Below are 13,774 nucleotides of genomic sequence, written 5' to 3'. Positions count from 1 at the left end.
AGTCGCTAAGTCTTATATCAGTTCAGTCAGTTCAATCACTTGTATAGGTAGACACAATTAGTGGACAGATAATGGCATAGTTTGAGGGAAAGAAGGCCCTAAGAGAACATTTAGAAGATGGAACTGTCTGCTTCTAAATGCAATATTTTCCATGAATGGAACGGTTACAGCAGCTCGGCAACCAGTCAGCAGAGATGACGCAGGAAGTTCTAATATTTCCCCCTTGTGGGGCTGTTGACATGGAGGGGGAGGAAGATTTGTCAAGGCATGGGAAGCTGGCAGCCTCAAGCAGACTCCAAAATTTAGGGACACGATATCCTTCTGAACCTGAAGTCCATATCATACTTAGGCTGTCTGAAAAGTGATCCACAGTATTAAATTATGTTAGAAACATCTTATTGTTTCTGGCCTCTCCTAAAGGGCTCAGTGAAGGGTATAAATCTCTTTAAAGCATCAGTGTAGAATGAGACTCAGCTAAAACAAGTTGTGATCTATCTGCAACCTATTAAAATTAATGAGCTTCTGGGATGACTGAAATGTTTTATAATTGATAAGGAGTACTGAATAAAAAGTAGCTGAATTAGAACAGATCCATCAGGGTTTATTCAACACTGTATAAATAAGAGAAAGAGTATATCAAGTATTTCCACATTTAATGTTCATTTAAGGGTTAGGCCACATATCTGATTTATATTTAAGCCCAAGCACAGGACTTCAGGACACAGACCTCTGAGCAGGAAGAATTTAAAAGGGCCTCCCCTCAGGGCAGATGAATTGGACAAATCTGTCCCCATCAGGGGTCACAATCCCACAGGGAACAGCTTGGTGAGCAAAGCACAGGCCAGATTTCATGCCCTCATTGTCCCTGTCCCAGTACCTTTGGGAATTATAAAAATGACATATCAATACATGGGGCTTGTATGGAATAAAGGAATGAATAGAAGGAAAAAATAGAACATCCTAATTATTTTGTAATTTCTAGAAAAAAGCAATACTCTGATAAGTTTTAGTCAGGATAAATGGCCTCAGAAGACTCTAGAGATTCAAGAAACATCAGAAAACTTTCTCATCAATTGTTTGGTTTTCAGCTGCCCTGATCATGGAAGTCTTGTAAAGTAAGTGAAAGTCATTAAGTCCTGTCCAACTCTTTGCGACCCCATGGACTATACAGTCCATGAAATTCTCCAGGCCAGTAATACTGGACTGGATAGCTGTTCCCTTCTCCAGGGGATTTTCCCAACCCAGGAATCAAACCGGGGTCTCCTGCTTTGTAGGTGGATTCTTTACCAACTGAGGTATCAGGGAAGCATGAACATACTGATTGCTATAAGAGTTGTATTCCATAGATGTATAAATGAATGTCTTTATCCTTTTCTTTACTGTGGATTTCAAGAGGCCATTGCATCCCCTGTACCTATCATATTGTCTTGTGTGTTCAGTATCCTATAAAGTGTCTTAAATAAATATAAGAAGTAATGAAATTTGTTTGAGAATTTGGTTAATGCCAGTCAATCCCCCATAGACTAAATACTTGCTTTGCTACCTTGTGACGCTTTACCTGAAAACATCAACCAAGCAATGCTACATAACTATGAGAAAAACTCATCTTATCTGAAGTTTTGCCTATCCAAAACTACAGAGAGAATTCTGGAAAAGATGGCCAAAGCCCCTGAGTGGACAACATAAATGATACCAAAAAAAAACGTATTAAAATTAAGGCCCATGGGGACTTCCCTGGTGGTCCAGTGGCTAAGACACCACACTTCTAAGGCAGGGGGCCCAAGTTCAATTCCTGGTCAGGGAACTAGATCCCGCATGCTGCAACTAAGAATTCACATTCTGCAGCTAAAGATCCCATGTGCTACAATTAAGACCTGGTGCAGCCAAATAACTTTTTTTTAATTTGAAAATGAAAAAAATATTAAGGCCCATGACTCAAAACCATAACAGGTTAGGTTTGCTCTCTCAGTCCCCAGTTGAGGAAGGACTTAGCAAAAACCAAAAAGTATCATGGCTGAGAAGGCAACAGTCTGAAAATGTGTGAGATATGGAAAAAGTATTTTTTTGAAACCAGGCATAACAACTCAGAAGGCATCAGGACCATTTAATATATAAGCAACAAGCCTAGAATCTCTCAATGGCCTCTGAGGGTATCCCTGCCTTATTGGAGAATTCTACCGCATTCTGATCATAATGATGATAGATGAAAATATGATGTTCTGTTTACTTTGTTCACAAAAGCAGTCACCAGGGAAGCCCATAAAAAATGTATAATTTTTACCAAGTGGTTAAAACATGAAGTAATTTACTGTTTCTCATTGCTAGAGTAGTGTTTTCTTGCCATAAGAAGAATATGTATGTATTTCTGCAGTCAATTGCAGAAATCATCTCACTATGCCTTGGCACCCCTGTCTTGCTTCAGTGAGGGAAGTAGGAAGTTTTGAATAATAAAGCTGCCATGTGATAAGTACTTGCTCCAGGGAGAATGTCACGCATAACAAGCCTTTCAGGGATCAGGGCTAATATGATGCTGATGTGGACTTCTTTGCAGTTCGAATTGAACTTGACTGGGTCCATTCTAATATACTAAAGTCTGTTTCCTACCAGTTGCTAACATGTTGAATCTCATCCCTTCCACAGAGCCCGATTCCTCCTGTTCAGCTGCCCTGATGCAGCAACCCCCATGTCTGTACCAAGAATGCTTCCGTCCTAGACTTTGCACAAACTTCGCAACAACATTCCACACCTGGCCCGAAGTTAACAAGAACACAAATAACACCTTGTATGGCAGGTTGTACTAAAGAGAGGCTTTCCATTCTGCTATTTTCCAGCTGTGGAAACTTGGGCAGCTAATTAGCCTCACTCTTCCTGAATGTCCTTATTTTTAAAACAGTTTTATTGAGATAGAGTCACATACCATAAGTATTAGGTTTCTCCAGAGAAAAGAAACAGCAGGATGGTGAAGGAGTCGGGGAGAGAGAAGGAGAAAGGGAGAGAGAGGGAGAGAGAGAGAGAAATAGAGACTGATTTTAAGAATTGGCTCATATGGAGTCATGTGGAGGCTTGGCAAGTCCAAAATATGCGGGGCCAAAAGACCCTGATGCTGGGAAGGATTGAGGGCAGGAGGAGAAGGGGACGACAGAGGATGAGATGGCTGGATGGCATCACTGACTCGATGGACATGAGTTTGGGTAAACTCCGGGAGTTGGTGATGGACAGGAAGGCCTGGCATGCTGCGATTCATGGGGTCGCAAAGAGTCGGACATGACTGAGCGACTGAACTGAACTGAACTAAACTAAACTAAAGACCCAGGAAAGAGCTGCAGTCTAGTCCAAAGGTGCCAGACTTCCATCTTGCTTTCCAAGGTCAGTCTTTTTCTATGAAGACCTTCATCTGATTGGATGAGGCCCGCTCACATTATGGGGAGTAAACTGCTTTACTTAAAATCTACTGATTTTGATGTTGATTTCTTTTACAACATCCCTTTATCACAGAAACATCTAGAATGTCTGGGTACCATTGCCTAGCAAAGTTGACCTGTAAAATTAACCATCACACAATGCAATTCATCCATTAAAAGTATATAATCCAGTGGGGTTTAGTATATTCACAGATCACAACTATTATCATAGTCAATTTCAGAACATTTCCTCAGTCTCAAAAAAGAAGTAGATGATAAAAAAAAGGGTAGATGATATCTACCCTTTAGATATCATCCACCTATTTCCCCATTTACCTCAGTTCCAAGCAACCTCTGATCTACATTGTGTCTCTATAGACTTACCCATTCTGAATATGTCATATGAATGGAATCATATAGTACATGGCTTTTTGTGACTGACTTCTTTCACTTAGCATAATATTTTTAAGATTCATCCCTGTTGTAACATGTCTCAGTATCCCATTCCTCTTTATGGCTGAGTAATATTCTCCCATATGGATATAGCACTTTTCATTTATCCATTTACCTGTTGATGAATGTTTGGGTTATTTCTGTTTTATGGCTATCATTAATACTGCTGCTATAAACATTATTATCAGTAATGCTGCTATAAAAAGTTTTTTTGGGCATATGTTTTCCTTTCTCTTACATACATAGCAGGAGTGGAACGGCTGGGTCATATAATAAGTCTTATGTTTACTCATTCAAGGGACTGCCAGACTATTTCCCAAAGTGGCTCTGCCATTATATATTTCTATGAGCACTGTATAAAGGTTCTGATTCCTCTATGTCCTTACTAACTCTTGTTATTGTGTGATTTTTTTTTTATTCTACAAGTTCTAGTGGGTGTGAAGTCGTATCTTTCATCATAGTTTTGATGTGCATTTCCCTAATGAGTGATGAGGTTGAGCATATTTTCATGTGCTTATTGATCTTATTTGTATATTTGCCTTGGAGATGTGTCTGTTTAGATCCTTTGCCTAGTTTTCAGTTGAGTATCTGTCTTTTTATTATTGAGTTACAAGAGTTCTTTATATGTTCTGGATACAAGTCTCATATTAAATGTATGATTTGCAAACATTTCGCAATCTGCCATTTTGTGGTTGTCTTTCCACTTTCTTGATGGTGTCCTTTGAAGCACAAAAGTTTAAAATTTTGATGAAGTCCAAAGTATCTATTTTTTCCCTTGGTCGATCAGACTTTTGGTATTAAAGCTATGAATTCCTTGCCAAATCTGAGATCATGAAGATTTACCCCTATGTTTTCTTCTGAGTTTAATAGCTTTAGGTCTTAGATCTAATGCTATGGCACATTTTGAGTTAGTTCTTGCAGATGGTATAAGATAAGGATCCAACTTCATTTGTTTGCATACAGCTATCCAGTTGTTCCCAGCACAGTTTGTTGGAAAAACTATTTCTGTCTTGAATAGTCTCAGCACTCTTGTCAAAAGGCAATTGACCATCAATACATGTTCGTTTGTTTTTTTCTGGAATATCCTGTTCCATTGATGTATATGTCTGCCCTGTGTCACACAGTCTAGATTACTGTTGCTTTTTAGCAAGTTTTACGATAGGGACGAGTGAGTCCTACTTTGTTCTTCTTTTTCAGGATTGTTTTGCTATTTTGCAGCCCTTGCAATTTCAGATAAATTTTACAGTCAGCTTTTCAGTTTCTCCAAAAAAGTCATGTAGGTTTCTGCTAAAAATGCATTGAGTCTGTCGATTAATTTGGGAAATATTTCCATCTTAGAAATATTGAACCTTCCAATCAATGAAATGTATTTACCATTTATTTAGATATTATTTAATTTTCCAACAACTTGGGTTTTTTGTTTTCAGAGTATAAGATTTGCATTTCTCTTGTTAAGTATTATATTCCTTGTGATGGAAGCATAAAATATAAAGGGAATTTTTTTTTAATTTTATTTTCAGATTGTTGCAAATGAAGTCAGTTCCTTTGGGAAGAAATTAGAAGCTAGCTATCTGTTTTATGCCCCAGTTCTCTCCCAGACAAAGTACTTGAGCTGGGGCTCTGGGGTGGGACCAGTGGCACAGTTCTCTTTGAATGACATTCTGGCTTTGGTTCCTGAGTGCTAGGTGGAGGGGAAGCAGTGTCCCGGGTGTTCTTAGCTTGTCTCTTCTGACATGGAACCACCACTTCATGAAGCCATGTAAGGAGATCAGGCCTCAGCATTCTCAGTAGCATTCCAGTAGTGGGGGCTGGGCAAAAGCCACCTCAGGACAACACTCACCTGGAACTTAGCCTCAGGGACAGGTAACTGGGGGCAGGATGAGAAATGCTGACATTCTGCTCCTTCCTGGAAGAAACACCTCCAGCCAGAGATAGTACTGAGCAGGAGCCCTGTGCTGTTGGCTGCCCCAGTCTGAAGTCGTTTCTTTGCCTTGCTGTGATGGGAGGGAGGTGTGGGAGAGTGATCTTGGTTCAAACACCACAGACTCTAACTTTTTTTACATAATTTTATAGATTTCTTTCAATAAATGTTTATTCATTTGTTGTATTTTCATAGGGTCATTTTGAGAAGTCTTAATTGGTTGTGTTTAGTTTGAAGTATTTATCAGTTTCAAAAAATGTGTGAGGAAAAAAGGAAGCAATTGAAAGCAGTTGCTATCAATAATTGGGCTTCCCTGGTGGCTCAGAAGGTAAACAATCTGCCTGCAGTGCAGGAGACCAGAGTTTAATCCCTGAGTCGGGAAAATCCCCTGGAGAATGAAATGGCAACCGGCTCCAGTATTCTTGCCTGGAAAATCCCATGGACAGAGGAGCCTGGTGGGCTACAGTCCATGGGGTCACAAAGAGTCAGGCATGACTGAGGGACTAATACTTCAATACGTCCATACTTTAATCAATGATCATCTTTGAAATTTGTGACACTGGTTAATTGCTTGCAAATCTCTTAACTTATGCACATTTCCCATAGTTTACTCATCTTCAAAGGATGACAAAAATATTTTAAAGATTTAATAATATATTAGTCTAGGAAAATTGTCTTAGACTATATCAGTGTTTCTAACATTTTAGGTGCATGCTGCTGCTGCTGCTAAGTCGCTTCAGTCGTGTCCGACTCTGTGCGACCCCATAGACGGCAGCCCACCAGGCTCCGCCATCCCTGGGATTTTCCAGGCAAGAACACTGGAGTGAGTTGTCATTTCCTTCTCCAATGCATGAAAGTGAAAAGTGAAAGTGAAGTCGCTCAGTCGTGTCCAACTCATTGAGACCACGTGGACTGCAGCCTACCAGGCTCCTCCATCCATGGAATTTTCCAGCCAAGAGTACTGGAGTGGGGTACCACTGCCTTCTCCGTTAGGTACATGCATTTGGTACAATATTCACTCCAGACAGGTGAATGTTCGTTGATTAGAATAGAGCAAACTTCCTTTGATGTCTTCCTTTCTAATCCAGTTTTATAGTCTCTATTTACTATGCCTAATTATTATACTAAGGCTCACTTGAAAACAGTTGTTCTTTTTTTTTTAAATTTTGATTTGTATTGGAGTATGGTGGTGGTGGTGTAGTTGCTTAGTCGTGTCTGACTCTGCAATTCCATGGGCTGTAGGTCACCAGGCTTCTCTATCCATGGGATTTTCTAGGCAAAAATACTGGAGTGGGTTTCCATTTCCTTCTCCACATTAGAGTATAGTTGCTTTACAATGTTGTGTTAGTTTCTGCTGTGCAGCAAAATGAATCAGCCATATGTATAAATATATCCTCTATCTTTTAAATTTCCTTCCTATTTAGGTCACCACAGAGAACTGAGTAGAGTTTCCTGTGCTATACCGTGGGTTCTCTATTAGTTATCTATTTTATACATAGTAGTGTATATATATTAATCTCAGTCTCCCATTTCATCCCACTCTCCCTAACCCCCTTGGTATCATAAGTTTGTTCTCTACATCTGTATCTCTATTTCTGCTTTGCAAATGGCTACATTTTTATATCATTTTCACTGGGGAGTGGTTCTATGAAACTCTTCACCCTATCATGTCAGTTTCCTCATTTCTGAAATGGGGATAATGGTTCCTATTTCATGGGATTATTGTGAGAATTAAATTAGCTCATATATATGTAATATGCTTGAAACAGTGCCTATTTCAGAGTAAGATATCAAATAGTATTACCTATTAATGATTGTTACTAGTAATTGTTTTATTGTCATTATGATTACCATCAATAGGTTAGTGATAGGTTAAAAATGCAGGGCTTGAGGTCAGGATGCTCCTAATGTTCTAAGTTAATGTGTATATTTTTTAATGGAATGAGAATCCAAGAATATACCTTGCCTCTCTCCCCCTGAAAAACAGCTAGCACCTTGACTCTTATGTATCTAGATGATTCTTCCTACCAATCCTTTGACTCAGGTAAATATTGAATCCTACTTATATTTGTTAATAAACCATTTTAATTATATTTATACATGTTTTAATGTTTATTTTGAAGATTTGGTTCAGGGGTTGCAAGCTTATAACCCTTACATATGTCTCTACATGATAATAGCAAATATTTTGGAGCATTTACTATGTTTCAGATACAATTCTTTGCTTTTTAATTCATTTATTTCTTATAATACCCTGTGAAGTGGGAAGTCTGCAAAGCCCATACTTTTAACCTCTGGGCTAAATCCCATTTATGTAAAATTACATGCTTATTTCTGTATTTACTTATATCCTTACAGGACGTTTGGTCCAATCCAAAATGTCTTTAAAACGTCTAGTCCATGTGTCAAAAGGTTTTTGATAATTTGTCTTGTCCACAACAATCCGTGGCGGACCAAATCTGCTTATCTTCTGAATACAACCGAATATCTGCTAACCACATATATACACGGAGAGACTTTTTCTAGTATCTGAATACAGGTCACCTCTACATAGTGATTGCAAAGAGTCGGACACGACTGAACGACTTCACTTTCACTTTCTTTCTTCATAGTGGGATTTTCATGATTTTTTTTTTTTTTTACTTTTTTCTTCCCACTTTTGAACTGTTGGCTTTTTTAAAAAAAAAATAATGAAAATCTATGATAACTAAACAGAGCAAAATAAAAATCCCAGTGTAAATCTGTAGGCAACAGCACAGAGTTAAGCTCTTTCTGGGGATACCTAGTAGCAAACTTAATTAACTCAAACCTTTATATTATACTATTTGAACCTTGCCCTGACTTCTGTAACATGTTTAATTCTGTAGAAATTAGAAATCAATCAAAATAAATTCTATTAATGTAATAGTTATATTTTAGGCAAAATGTATCGGGGACAATTCTGGGCTGTACACTTGTTTCTTTCATTTTTTCGAACCTGATCAAAAACTTTGGTTCCAAGTTCATGAGCACCTTCCCTGGTGTCTAGATGGTAAAGAATCTCCCTGCAATGCAGGAGACCTGGGTTAGATCCCTGTGTTGGGAAGATTTCCTGGAGAAGGTAACAGCTACCCACTCCAGTATTCTTGCCTGGAGAATTCCACATACAAAGGAGCCTGACAGGACTACAATCCATGGGTTGCAAGAGTCAGACATGAATGAATGACTAACACTTTCACTTTTCATGAGCACCTACCACATTACCTTGTGATACCTAATATTCAAACAATTTCTGGAAGGAAGCACTCAGCCTCCATAGGAGTTTCCTTGTTCTCAGTGTGACTCAAACACTACTCTCTTCCTAAACAGGTGGAAAAGACAAGCCTTTTATTATTGCTTTTATTTCTTTCAAGTAAGACTGTAAAGGTGAGTTCTATTAATCAAGAAAAATATATAAAGTGCATTTATATATGAAAATTCCAGTTTAATTCCTTGTTGTATAGACACCAACTCTTCTAAGTAGCATGGTGGTAGTAGGATAGTAGTATTTGCATTAATTTTATTTGTACTGAGTGAGTAGCGTAAGAACATTCAAGTTGCCCCATTTTACAGTAGTATAGGTTAAATTTTATATTGTTAATTTTAATTAAAAACCCTTATTTTATCATCTAAAAAGAAAATAATAGAAAAAAACTCATGTCTTTTATATACATAACCAAATATAATACTGATTTTTTTTTTCCTTTTCCTAATTACTACAAGCATAGCTAAGGCATAATTTTACTCTAGGAAAATGAGTTTTGTTGTTGTTTAGTTGCTAAGTTGTGTCTGACTCTTTTGCAATCCCATTGATTGTAGCCCATCAGACTCCTCTGTCCATGGGATTTCCCAGGAGGCAAGAATACTGGAATAGGTTGCCATTTTCTTCTCCAGGGGAACTTCCCAACCCAGAAATGGAACTCACATCTCCTGCTTTGGCAGGCAAATTCTTTACCACTGAGTCACTGATTTCAAGTAATCTCCAAATCTGAAATAAGATAAAATGAAAAAAAATTCAATTTTATAATAGTAGCTAAAGCTACTTAAGAAAGTGAGGATAAGTTTGATATAAGAACATCACTGAGTATTCAAATGTTTGTAATTTTTCTTCATTTCTCATTCTATCCTTTATTAGCCAGTTTCCTTTTTACTAATATGAAAATGAATTTGATCATATTTAATTTATGTTAGAGTATTATAGATGCCTATGATCCAAGTCTAAATTTCAAGGTTAAGTTGTATGACCGTTCATTTATTATTAGAACACCGGATATGAGGAAAACATTTAGATTAAGCCTCCAGTGAAAAATGGAATTAATAATTTATCCATTGCCTGTTTTAAATTTTTGTGTGATGAATACTCTGAAATACAAAGTAGGATATTAATCCTGAAATAATGTGCAAGCAATCAGGCTTTGGCAAAGAATATCATCTACATGACCCAGATGCGTGATATGGTGCTAAAGATTTGAATCAGCCAAAAAAGAAAATATTTTGAAGAGGAAAGTACTAAACTCAATTATGTAATTTGGTTCATATATTTCAGAACTGATGGTTCCACTTTTTAATGAAGTTGTTTTTCCCCAAATTTATTGCTAATTAAATTATTTAAATCCACATAGTCATAAAGTTGTAGCACTGGGTTTTCAACCAAGGACTGTTTATATAAGAGTAAAAGTATTGAAAACAACCTAAATGTCCAATACCAAAGGCTTGACTAGATAAGAAAAAAATAAAAGCATGCAATGAAATATTATCCAGCTATTAAATGTATTGTACAGATAGAAATACATTTTATAAATTATATTGAGTAAAATTACATATTTAAAAAAACAGTCGTATATACACCAGAGAGTATATAAAAGAATATGTTCAATGCTGTAACCACAACTTTTGGGGAATTATTATGTATTCTTTATTAACTTCATCAATTTCTTTTTTTAAGTTTCTGATTTTTTTCCTTACAACTGAATTTGTTTGCTAGGGCTGCTATAACAAAATATCATGAATTGGGTGGCTTAAACAACAGAAATTTATTTGCTCTCAGTTCTGGAAGCCAGCTGTTTGATCAAGTTCTCAGCAGAACTGGTTTTTCTGAGGTATCATTCCTTGGCTCGTTATTATCCATTGTTCAGTCACTCAATTGTCTCTGACTCTTTAAAACCCCAGGGACTGTAGCATGCCAGGCTTCCCTGTCCTTCACTATCTCCCACAGTTTGCTCAAACTCATGTCCAATGAGTCCATGATGGCATCCAACCATCTCATCCTCTGTCATCCCCTTCTCCTCCTCCCTTCAATCTTTCCCAGCATCAGGGTCTTTTCCAATGACTCAACTCTTCGCATCAGGTGGCCAAAGTATTGGAGCTTCAGCTTCAGCATCAGTCCTTCCAATGAAGACTCAGGGTTGATTTCCTTTAGGATTGGCTGGCTGGATTTCCTTGCTGTCCAAGGGACTCTCAAGAGTTTTTTCCAGCACCACAATTTGAAAGTATCAATTTTTCGGTGCTCAGCTTTCTTTATGGTCCAACTATTACATCTGTACATTATTACTGGAAAAACCATAGCTTTGACTATATGGACCTTGACTCATAGATGGGTGTTTTCTCCCTGTGCCTTCACATGGTCTTCCCATGTGTGGGCCTGTGTCCAAGTTTTCCCTTCTTATAAGGACACCAGTCATGCTGGATTAGGGTTCACTGGAATGACCTCATTTTAACTTAATTGCCTCTTACAGACTCTATCTCTAAATACAGTCACATCCCGAGGTAGTGGGGTTGAGACTTGAATATATGAATTTGGGGAAGGGACACAATTCAGCCAACTAAAACAATGTTCATATATTACTTTTATAAAGAGAGATACAGGAACTTCATTTTGAGAAGATAAGCGGGGTAGAGTGATACCCCTTTTTCTTGATAGATCTACTCTTAATTAACTAGTTAATTAATTGGTCTTTTCACTTCTAATTACCCTCTTTGGGGTTTGGTTATTATGAGTCCATCCTTCCAAATATTCATCAACTCTAACTATTAAAGCTTCGTCCCAGATCTTGTGTAGTAATAATCATTGAGAACTGTACAATTTTGAGGCATCTCCCGAGCTAGTTAGTCCATTTGGGGTTCGTTTTTGAGCTGTGACAGCTTCCTGAGCCTCTTTTCAACCTCTTGTTTTCTCACCTTTCTCGTTTCAGTTTTCAGCCTCTTGTTTCCTTAGCCTGACATGTAGAAAGATTTTTAATGTCAGGGAGAGCAACAATTGAAACTTACAGAGAAACAAGAGTCTTGTTTTCCAGATCCCAGCCAGTTAAAGGAAAAATAAATTCAAGGAAATATTTTCTGAAGCTAGTCAAGAAATATTTTTTCTCTCCCCTGGTTTCTCTTAACACTATGCTATGTGGACACAACCAACCGTGGAACCCTGAGAGAAAGATGGGAAGATTCCTGTAATCAGAGAAATCTGAAAACTTCCTGATCATTAATTTCTCCTGGAAGATGTTGCTACTATTTGTTTAGTTAAAAAAAAAAGGCAGGAAAGAGGGAGGGATTTTCACAGGAGGCTGAAAGAGCAGCAGTAAATACAGAAAAAACAAACAACAAGGCAACCCCAAAGGGAGGAGAGTTCAGATGTACTTTCTATAATCAAAGATTTATTTGGATATTCTCTAGAATATGAAAGGTCTGATAAAGATTGCCAAACCATATATGTTTATATAAATTCATCTTATTATACATCTTTCAAAAGAATACAGTAGTTATAGCAAAATAAATGAAAAAAATATTTTTATGACACTCCATTGAAACCTATTGTCTCTTCTTTTAATGCCACATACTGAATTGTATAGTATTCCCAAGGCCATTTTTTCTTCAGTGCAGTTAACTTGTCTAAATTCTAAATGAAGAGTTTTGGGGGGTTAGGAAAAGTAAATATATCAAAGTTGACTATAATTTTTCATTAACTTCATCTGTGCTTATAAAATATAAAGTTTTCTTATTCTCATGAAATAAATAGTTTATAAAAATATATACACATTACCAACTGGTTTTATATCCATCCAGATGCATGTTTATAATGTGTAATATAAACTGAATTTAAATGGATTTGAGATACCTAAAATGCATTTGACAAAAAAATATTGAAGTATGATTGCAATAAAGTCCTCAATCTAGAAAGTGATTATCTTGAATATAGATCTGCCTTAATAGGGAAATAGCCACATACAGCAAAATTATTGGATGTAAGCATGAAAAGAGAACAGTTATGTCTTAAAAAAAGTTCCAATATCAACTTCTCTTTTGATATGTCCAGTGCTGCAGATCTTTCCTTTGTAAATAGATCTTTAAAAGCTTAATCTCATCCTCTGTTTTTCTTCCTCATGTATTCACTGCAAGCATTTTGATCATTGTTCTATAGCGAGTACTCCTTAAAGTGTTAGGGTTGACATATACACGCTACTATACATAAAAGAGATAACCATCAGGGATCTATTGTATAGCACAGGGAACTCTGCTCAATATTCTGTAATAACCTAAGTTGGAAAAGAATTTGAAAAAGAATAGATACATGTATATGTATAACTGAATCACTTTGCTGTACACCTGGAACTAACACAACGTTCTAAATCAACTACTTGTTGTTGCTATTGTTTAGTCATTCAGTCCTGTCCGACTCTGCAACTCCATGGACTATAGACCACCAGCTCCTCTGTCCATGGGATTCCCCAGGCAAGAATACTGGAGTGGGTTGCCATTTCCTTCTCCAGAGGATCTTCTTGACCCAGGGATTGAACCTGCGTCTCCTGTAATGGCAGATGGATTCTTTACCACTGGGTCACTCGACTGTTGTTCTGTTGATAAGTCATGTCTGACTCTTTGCAACCCCGTGGACTGCAGCACACCAGGCTTCCCTGTTCTCCACTGCCTCCCGGACTTTACTCAAGTTTACGTCCATTGAGTTGGTGATGCTATAAGACCATCTCATCCT

The 13,774-nt window shown here is 37.4% G+C and overlaps 1 protein-coding gene across 1 annotated transcript in view; it reads left to right on the top strand.

Annotated features, from left to right (window-relative positions):
- The window catches only part of PDE3A (phosphodiesterase 3A), a 627,104-nt gene that overhangs the window by 139,954 nt on the left and 473,376 nt on the right, over nucleotides 1-13,774 (top strand). The gene's annotated exons all lie outside the window — the stretch shown is intronic.

This window comes from Giraffa tippelskirchi, chromosome 4, assembly GCF_054371585.1.
Source record: "Giraffa tippelskirchi isolate mGirTip1 chromosome 4, T2T-mGirTip1v1.2.pri, whole genome shotgun sequence".
Classification (NCBI taxonomy): Eukaryota; Metazoa; Chordata; class Mammalia; order Artiodactyla; family Giraffidae; genus Giraffa; species Giraffa tippelskirchi.
The sequence above is the reverse complement of the archived record's forward strand: the minus strand, read 5'-3'. Positions and strand labels throughout refer to the sequence as shown.